At 35.7% G+C, this 10,381-nt stretch overlaps 1 pseudogene; it reads left to right on the top strand.

Moving 5' to 3' along the window:
* Positions 1–10,381, top strand: part of LOC122145497 — a 643,912-nt pseudogene that overhangs the window by 304,874 nt on the left and 328,657 nt on the right.

Here is a 10,381-nt window from a genome sequence, read left to right as displayed (position 1 = left end):
CTTCATATTAAAATACAAACCCGATTCCAAAAATGTTGGGACACTGTACAAATTTGACATTTCAAAATGTCACACATACAAAATCACAAATCAAAAACACTAATAAACTTCAAAATTCAAAACTTAAAAAATTTCATACATAATCTAAACGTGATTGTGAATAAATTATAAATTTATGAGATTTGTAAATTATTCCATTCCTTTTTTACTCACAATTTGTACAGTGTCCCAACTTTTTTGGAATCGGGTTTGTATATTACATACTGATTAGTTAAGACATCTTCCTTAGTAGTTAACAGTAGTGAGTCTTAATGAATAATTACCTGTTAGTTCTTCAACAATTCCTTATTATTTATGCAGTAACAGTATTCTAAAGTGTTACCAGATTTTTTTTTTTTTAAATAATTCCGCAAAAAGCTAATTTGTTGTAGCTTTAACTTGTAAGTAATTTAGTGTGATGATTAAAATACCCTGATAAATCGTTAATGAACAGAAATTTTCAGCTGATTACAACATGTCTTAATTTCTGTGATGTTTACAGATTTATTCTGTCTTGAATGTTTGTTTATCAGACACTAGATTATCAACAACAACATATGGACAAATGACAATGTGATCAACATTTGTTTACACTAACCAATTATTCTCCTTTCATGTTTTGTCCATTTTAAACCCCCTTTTTATTGCTTTGTCAGGTTGCATCCAGGAGATTGTGTTTTGGTCTTTGGTGGAAAAATTGTTCAATAATCGAAGATTCACTGAAAAAAGAGGGATTTCTGAGGTAAACTTAAGATTTTCACTGATCTGTCATTGTGTAGAATGTGGTAAAACTCAATAGAAATGCATTACAATATGGACGGGCCAGTGGAAATTCCCGTAACTACGCAAATCACCAGGAACATAGTGTGAAAGTACAGCTGTACAAAGTTGCTTTAGTTCTTTGTCCAGTGATGAAATCTGGACAAATGCTTTAAATCTCTACATGTACTGTATGTTAATTATAGCAGCTCCAGATGAACCCACAGACCTTTAGTTCATCTCTGCTGATTTCCACTCCATCAGTCTGATCGCTGATCATTTCCATGTTTTTTGTGTTGGATTGAAATGCCTCAAGCATTAATGTAAACAGGAGCTCCACAGGAGTCCAATCATCTGCGCACACAGAAAACTCAAACAAGAGCCTTCACTCTACTAGCATCAGACTGTACACATTTTTGGCGCGTTGAATTGTGCCTCAAACACAGATAAAGCATCATGGTACGAGGCTGTTAGTGTTCAACACACTTTTTTTTTTTTTTTTATTTTTGGTGTGTGAGATGATCAACTGGAACATGTTTTTCCTTCAAAATTATTTTTCCCTTCACATAGCTGAACTCTTCTTTGTGAGGTCAATCACCCAACATTGAAACTATGTTTAGGCTTAAATTGCAAAATTTATGTATACGGATTTAACAAACAAACTAATAAACGTTTCATTTTTAGTTTGTCCTTTTAGTTTTTTTTAAAGGGCCATCAGATGCCCATTTTCCACAAGTTGGTATGATTCTTTAGGGTCTTCATGAAATGTCTGCAACATACTTTGGTTAAAATTCCTCAATGGACCTGTAAATCCTTTTTACCTTGTCAAAAACAGCTCCTATCACAGAGTTCAAATGTAAGAGACTGAAACAAAACAATTTACCGCTATCACCATTAAAAGGGTCACAGGATGCGATTTCAATTGTTACAATCTCTTGAAAAGCACAAGATCATAAAGAAAGATCTCGTAAAAGTTTGTAAAGACTAAAGTCTCAACTCCAAAGAGATATTCTTTATAAAAGTTGAGGACTTGTCCACACCCTCCTAAAACGCTCTAGTTTAAATGCTCCACATGTCTACTGCCAATGTGTTGGGAAGATTGGCATAACGCCGCCCAATTGTTCACTCAAAGAAAGAAGAAGGGCGCAACTTTTATTCTTGCTGTAGCATTGTTTGCTGCCGCCCACATGTTGGTGAGACACTGTGTGTTTCAATTGTGAAAGCAAATCCATTTAGTTTGGCCTCCGGATGTAGATGATAATACGACATCCGCTTCGTCATGCTCTAAGGCTGATCCTCGCGGTTGGTCGCTGAGGAAGCAGGTCCAGCCCGGGGTTCATCACATGTGGTTGCTAATAAGGCTGCCGGCTGCTCCTTCATCTAACTGGGCCGGACTGTTCTCACTCAAAGCCCGCAGTGTGTGACACTGTGTGACGCATTTTATGGAGGACTGTTTCATGAACCTGCAGAGTAGCCTACAATGGGCCTGTGCTAAAAAGCCGTTCACTGATGATTCAAAACTGAGTTTTGAGCAGTGTTGTAGAGTAGCCGCTTTGTTCTTTGTCGCTTCTCCGATCAACAATGTATACAGGGTTGTTTATGTTTACACAAACGAAATCACGAAACGCCATAATGCTAATGCATAAAAAGTCATTAAAATCAGTAATTATGTCCCCACTGGATGCAACAGCAAATGCCTTGTTTATAATGAGTTTTGTTTTTGTCTTTGTGTTGCCGGAACACCACAGCATCGATTTGTTCTGATTCTAGAAATCATGTTTTATATCACGTTTATAATGGCTTTTAATGTTCATGATCTCGCCGTCCGGGTGGACAGGGCATCACAATATGTTAAGGGGCATAACATTTCCGTGGCCACAAACTTGAGGTTATTCAGCCAATCGCAATGCACTGGATGGCTGGCCAATCAGAGCACACCTGGCTTTCAGACCGATGAGCTTTTGAAAAAAAAATTATGCATTTCAGAAAGGCGGGGCATAGAGGAGAAATAATAATGTACGGTATAGTGAAAGTAATGTTGTTGTTTTTTTTTTTTTTTAACTAGCAAACACATAAACACATTTCATTAAACCAAATGCCACAAATATAATGTTCTTTTAGCAATATTCATGTCGCCCATTTAAAGAAATCTGATCTGTTTTCATTTACTATATACAATATTCAAGATTTTTATTAGATACATACACCATTATAGAGAATATATAATAAGCGGTGAAATGTGGTATGTTATCTTAATAACATCAATATGTATGACAGACAAATATACATCACATTTAAGTTTAATGGCTTGTCTAATCCAAATGGATTCTGGAAATTGTATATGCAATTCAGTACAAAAATCTTAAGTGCATTTTTTTTATTAACCACAATTGCACGGGATAGGCTGGCCAATCAAGAGCACACCTCGCGTTTTCAGACCAGATGAGCTTTGAAACAAATTTTTAGCATTCAGAAAGGCAGGATAGAGGGAGAACAAATATGTACATGTATGTGGAAAATTAATACTCGTCTGTTGTTTTCTTTTTTAACCTGTACAAACACTCACACAAACACAATTTAACCAAAAAAATAAAATACAACAACTGAATGTTCTTTAGCAATTGTCTATTGAGTCACCCATCTTATAAGAAATACTGAGCTGTTTATTACATATACAAGATTCAAGATTGTTTATTCGTCACATAACGATTCTTAGTAGAACTATATAACCAGCAGTGAAATGTGGTGAGTATGGTGTATGTACAATCAAATATGTATACACGACAAAATATGCCTTTCACATTAAGTGATTGTAAGAAGCTGTCTAATCCAAGGGATGGAAATTGCTATAATGCTAATCAATTACAAAAATTCTTAAGTGCTTTTTTATAGAAAATTTGATTGGTTTTCATGTTGTGTTGGTCATCACCTTAGGCAGATACCGCAGCGGGGTTTCATATTGATTGGAGCAGGGTCCGTGCAGGAGACCTTTGGCGAGGGGCAGGTACTCAAAGTATAAAAGGTGGGCACATGGAGCATCGTCTTTTGTAATAGAGCTGGACTCTGCTGATACGTTGAAATCTGCAAACGGATGCTTCGTATTGATAGCCAGCAAATGCCTATGACAAGTTTAAAAGAAACACAAAAAGAAAAAGACCAATTTTAAGTTTAGAGTTAAATATATTTTTATTTGAACTCTAATCACTCTGGAATAGAAAATGAATTAAATGATTTTTATTAGTTGAAATTTATGGGTATGTGGTGGTTTTGCTGTTGTTTAACACTACTGTTGGTTGTGTTGGAGAAAAAAAAAATGGCTTATTTAAAATAGAACTCTATTCAAATCCCTGTTCTTGAATTGATTCATTTTGTTGCATATGATAATGATCTCATAAAAAACAGGATGATAAAGATAAGTTCGAGTGTATGAGGGAAAATCAGTATAAGCCTGTTTTACCAGTGTTGGGGTAATTATTGAAGGCACTCATTTATTTTTTAAATAATACTGTAATAAGAAAAGTAATATTTTTTTAGTCAGATAAACATACGAGGACTAAAAAGCCCTCGACGAGCTTTAAACTTCTTCTCAGTCAAAAACAGCAGACGATAAGCTATAAAACGTAGTTATGGGTTTTTTTTACCTTGTTTACTGTACACCTTGTCACACAGCAGCTTTTAGGCCTTGAAACATGAAGACAATAAACACATGATTGCAAAAATATATGGGTTATGTGTGTGTTTCAAGTTATCTCCAGATAATAAATAAATTCAATTCAAAATTCAATTCCCATCCCTTACGGTGCTCCTCAGGGTTCTATTGTTGTTCCTTTATTGTTCTCGCTCTACATGGCTCCCCTAGACTCCATTCTCCAGAAATACAATATTGACTATCATTGCTACGCCGATGACCTCCAACTTTGCCTTCCAATCAAACTTGAAAATGACTCTTCTTAACCGCTTCTTTTCTCATGTTTTGACGAAGTGAGAAATTGGATGGCTAATAATTTTTTGGAACTAAACACTAACAAAACTGAGGTGCTTCTGCTAGGCCCTGCTGCACTCAATACTACTCTTACAAGTAGGTTAGGTTCCCTCAGTGATAACTTACCACACCATGTAAAAAATCTAGTGGTCCATTTCGATCCATTACTACAATTTGACAAGCATGAACACACTGTTGTAAAGAAGTATTGTGAGAAACAAACCTGCACATCACTGAAGTGATCACGCTGTAGACTCCATGAGTAGAGAGGAAAGCACGCTTTGGCTTCCATTTATAAGAATATATATTATATAATATGTATTATATAATTATATTAGCCTAGCGCACATTTAGTATCGGAGTATTTACTGTTGAAACATGGTTATACACTGAAACCAGTTACTTATATCTAATACATTTTATTTTAAGCAAGTTGGTGATAGATCGGGTGAGAAGGCTATAATGATCAAACATAGGCCTCCACTGTCTGCCGCTGGTCCCGCTTGTCCTTACTTTAAAAGCCAAAATACTTTATATTAATGAACAAAACATGCTCCAAACGTGTTGTCTAACTAATTTTGAATAAACAAAAAATAGAAATAAAAACAATTAAACAAAATTTAACCCCTTTTGCGGGTTACATACAAAACTGAGCTATTTTAAAGCTGCAACAGTAGTCTAAGCTGTCTTTGGAGAAGGGGAACAAGAAGTAGCAGGTCACACCTAATTCTGATAATGCCGCTGTGCCTGACAAGTTTGGGCCCCGGCTACCTAATTGTGAAGCTTAGTAAGAAACGTATCGACACGATCTGTGTGAAAAGGAATGGATCCTCCGGGATCACCCTTCTTCGGCGTCATACAGTGCGACTTCAGTACATTACGACAAAGTCGTGGAGGTGGATCATAATCTGTCGCTGAAGGGTTTTAAATTTGTTGGTTTCCAGCAGAAAGCTGCTTTCAGTCTTCCATTTTAAATTCGAGGGGAGGAAAAATCAGTAGACCTCTTATTATTGCGTAAAGTGATATTATACTGGATATGATTTACATTAATCAAACACTTGAGCACGGGCGTTCAAAATAAAATGCAGTTAGCAATCACAAATAGCTCACATTGCCAACTGATTGTTTCTTCTACTGATGACGAATAATTAATATTTTGTGTAATTTATGGTGTTGTAAGTCAACCCTGTAAAATCCATTTCCCCAGGAAAAGTTCTGATGGCATGTTCTTTGTATAGTTTTATTTGGTGTAAAGGTCGATATCTGGTGTTCCACAGCGCACGCTAGCAAAGTCGTGAATGTGATGTCACTTAGATTCTTACTGTCACTAACGTTTATTTGGTAAATCGGGGTCTGGTTATTCTGCCTATAATGGATTAATCAGAAGAAAAACAAGTGTGGTAATAAAAATGACCAAATGGGCAACAACAGACTTAAAATACAAATATAAATTGCAATAATAATTGTTTCAAATAATAATATCAAAAGCAAGAATCATATGCTTTTATGAACCACACAACAACTGTGACCCCTAGCATGGATGCCTGATTTATACAATGGATCTAACTTATGTATGTATACAACTATTACATACCGATGCCTGCAGGATGGGTTGCAGGCTCAGTATGGCCTATGTTTTACAACACACACAATTTATATAGTATATATATTATTATTCTATCTATATACTTAATGTATATATATTATGTAATATGTTGTTTCATCTGATAAATAAACTATGATTTAATTAATCAACCACGATCACGGCCATGTTCAAATAAAAATGCAGTTAGCATCAACCAAAATAGCTCACCTATCCAACTTTTGTTTCTCTTTCTACTGTGCCGAATAAGTAATATTTTGTTGGTAATTTATGTGTTTAAGTCATACCTGTAAACTCACATTCGCCCAAATTCTGATGGATTTTCTTTTCGTATAGTTTATTTTATGTAAAGGCTATATTCTGTTGTTCCCAAGCGCCAACGTCTAGCAACGTGTGAATGTGCATATCACTTTAGAGTCTACTGCACGAACGATTATTTTGGTAATCGGTTGGGTTATTTTCGACTATAAGTGGTATATCAGAAAGAAAAACCAATTGGGTAATAAAAATAGACCAAAGCAACAACATACTTAAAATACAAATATAATATTGGCAATAATAATTGTTTCACACATAAAATATCAAAAGCAAGTAATCAGATGAGTTAATTAACAAAACGGTTAAAGCCATAATGCCATTATACAATATGATCTTAACTTATGTATTAACATATTACATCAATGCCTGCAGAGGGTGCAGACACATGGCCATGTTTTTTACACACCACACAATAGAATATTATATAAGTATATATATATAATAGAATATATAAATATTTGTAATATGTTGTATCATCTCATAATAATCATAACTACAATTAGAGTAATTATAACTAACACATTTGTGGTTTATATTTAAGAGTATGATTATGTAAAACAAACAATGAATACCATAAATCAACTTAATTTATAATGGATTGTGTCATATCTTGACATTGTTTATTTAAGATCTGGACAGCATCTTACTACTACTTGTGTGTGGTTAGGAGTGGTTGAGTGTTTTTTTTTTTTTTTTTTTTTCAGTAAGTACAATAATAAATTACATGTAGTTTAAGATCAGTTGCAATACTTTCAAATGGAAAAAATGCAATGTGTGTGTTTTTATTATTATTATTATTTTATTAGATTACATTTTATTTTGATGGCCCCCTTTAGTCTATTGACTATATGCAACTTTGCAACTACATGTCAGCCAACTCTCATTAGAGTATTAGTAGGCTTCGGTTAAGGTTAATGTTGGTAGAATAAGTTGACGTACTTGCAAAGCTGCTTATAGTCAGTAGAATGTCTGTTAAAGAGGAACCATCAAAATAAAGTGTTAGCATACGTTTAGCTACTACTCATACTCTACTAATACTCCAGTGACTGCTAGTTGACATGTAGTTGCAGAGTTACTTATCAACAGTTGTCTAAAGAGTACCATAAAAATAAATCAAACTAATATTACATTAAAATTGTTCAAAACAAATGTGTATGTTTATCTGATCTGATATCTGACCTTATGGCTTTTTGAGAAAAACATATTATTTTTATTTATAGGTGGCCTTTGTCTGCTTTAAGTAAAATGAAGTTACTTTACTTAACTCAGCTTTCCAAAAAATGTGGTTAATCACAGTTTATTCGTGATTTAACAGGAGGGGCAAACACTTTTTCATATAGGTCTAGGCAGGTTTGGACAGCTTTTTTTTCCATTAATAAATGAAATCCTAATTTTAAAACTGCATTTTGTATTTACTCTGGTTATCTTTGTTTAATATTAACATTTATTTGATGATCTGAATCTTTTAAGTCTGACAAGAAATATAAAAGAGTAAAAATAAAAAGTAAATAATAATAATAATAATAATAATAAACAAACAAACAGAAAAACAGAAAATATTTTTTTCACAGCACTGTACAGTATATAATGACTTCATCAAGTAATGACTTCAGAGTTGAAATGACGTAACTGCCAGTGGCCATATGTTCTTGGTTTTAAATTACATAAATCTGTAGTAATCCAGCCTTCATGCAAAGCCTCTCATTACCTGATGACTTTGATGGATCTCCTTCATCTGAAGCCCATTAGGCAAAAGCAAAAGACATGAAAATCATCTCTGATCAGGTTCACAGATGGATGAGCATGACAAGCCGAGTGAACTCATTTGGTTGATGTAAACCTACAGATGAATCACCACTGGCACACAAGCGAGACCTTAAAAACCATGTGATTTAGCAGCTTTATGGAGGTTAAACTCTCTAAATGAACCCGATAAACCCATCTGTCGTTCAGCTGAACTAGCGGATCTCATGCCGGATGTTGTTTGGTCAAGGCTTCATTTTCACAATAAAACTTGATGTCAATTTGTTGCTGTGAGAAATGTTTGAAACCTATAATTCAGATTTCAAAACTGTATTAACAGTCTTCTGTCAGCCAAGAAGTTAACTGAAAAAGCCAGAGAAGAGCAGAAGCAGGAGACGAAGTGATGATCATAAAGAAAATTAGCTCATTGAGTGATGAGTTTATTGAATACTCGTAAATGAGTTTATCGACTAGATGTGCTGTTGGTACTGTTTCAGTGCTCAGACTCCTACACTGACCGCACAAATACCGGCGCGAGGAACTCAACAGTTAAGTTCTCTAAACCTCGGATATGACATCAGGTTTCTTTTCCAGATCATTCACCACGAAATGGTGGTCTAACACTGGGGAGGTGTATTTGTTTGTCTTGTGAGTCCCGTGTTTTTGCTATGTTCTCATCGCGTCTAACTGTCTTGATAGTCCATATCAAGCTTGGCTTAAACACATCTCTCCATCTTTATTGTGACCCTCTAACGTTTGCCTCACTATTTAATAGCTATAAAAAAAAAAAAAAAAAAAAAAAAAAAAAAAAAAAAACTAACATTAACTTTCTAATCTTTTGTATTTTAACTATTACTTTTCTTGTATATAACAATTATAAAAAGACCGCAACACTAGCGTGCTCTATTCTTTTTCATTCTTTCTGTTTTATTTTTATTTATTTAATACTATTATTTAAAAGCCCTGTGCTATGTATACTGCGTTTATAAGCGCTTAACTGAGCGGGTGTCCACTTAATATCATTGCTATTTTGGTCGTTTTTGATTGCTTCATTGTCACATTTGTAAGCGCTGTGGATGCAGCGTCTGTAAATGATCTAAAGGTAAAATGTAATGTTAGCGGGATAACTAGTTGTGTTTCTCGCTGGATTGTCAGCAGAACCACAGTTTTAGCTGCGGGACCTCGGGTCTGCTCCAGGGACCTATCACCATCACGCCCCCCACAACTGCATTTGCCCACCGCGGAGGCGCCGCAAACCGCCGTGAGAGGAAAGCGCAGAGGGGTAACGGCGCGTGGAGGTACTGGGCCTAGGCTAGGACCAGGCTAACCCACACACGGCAGCTATCCCCCCATCGTACGGCTTTATATCGTACCCTCTTTGGACAATAAACTGGACCTAGAGGACTGGTACGATGAACTGTTTGTGTTATTGTGTCACGGAAACAATGGTTTCCTCTAGATACAGTGATCGATTACGACAATACCATTTAGCTTGATCTAGCGTCAATTGGTTCGAGGCAGACCAGGAGCTGTTCGTTGCGGTGGGGAGAGGAAAAAACCCGCGTCAGGCGGCAGGCTTTGTGTTTACAACCTGACGCGTGGTGCCGCGCTGCGTTGTGGTCTGCAACCAAATGCTCACTCAATGACGTGGATCTTTTAGTATGCTTATCTAAGTGCCGGCGTTCCGTTTTATTAAGGCGGGAATGACAGCCATCTACTCGACGATCATACGTTAACTGAATCCAAGAGCAACAACAGGAGTGAGGCTCATCATAGTGGGGATTGCAACATGCAGACTTTAAACAGTGTGTTCCCAAAAGACAAGCCAACACATTAATTATCCAACAGGGTTAAAAAACAAAAACCTTTTGATCTTGTTACCCACACACGAGGGAGCTACAAAGCCCTTCCCCCACTTGGTGCCTCAGACCACCTCA

The sequence above is a fragment of the Cyprinus carpio genome, chromosome A7 (genome assembly GCF_018340385.1).
Source record: "Cyprinus carpio isolate SPL01 chromosome A7, ASM1834038v1, whole genome shotgun sequence".
Taxonomy (NCBI): domain Eukaryota; kingdom Metazoa; phylum Chordata; class Actinopteri; order Cypriniformes; family Cyprinidae; genus Cyprinus; species Cyprinus carpio.
Note: the sequence above shows the minus strand (reverse complement) of the source record. Positions and strands in the feature narration are given on the sequence as shown.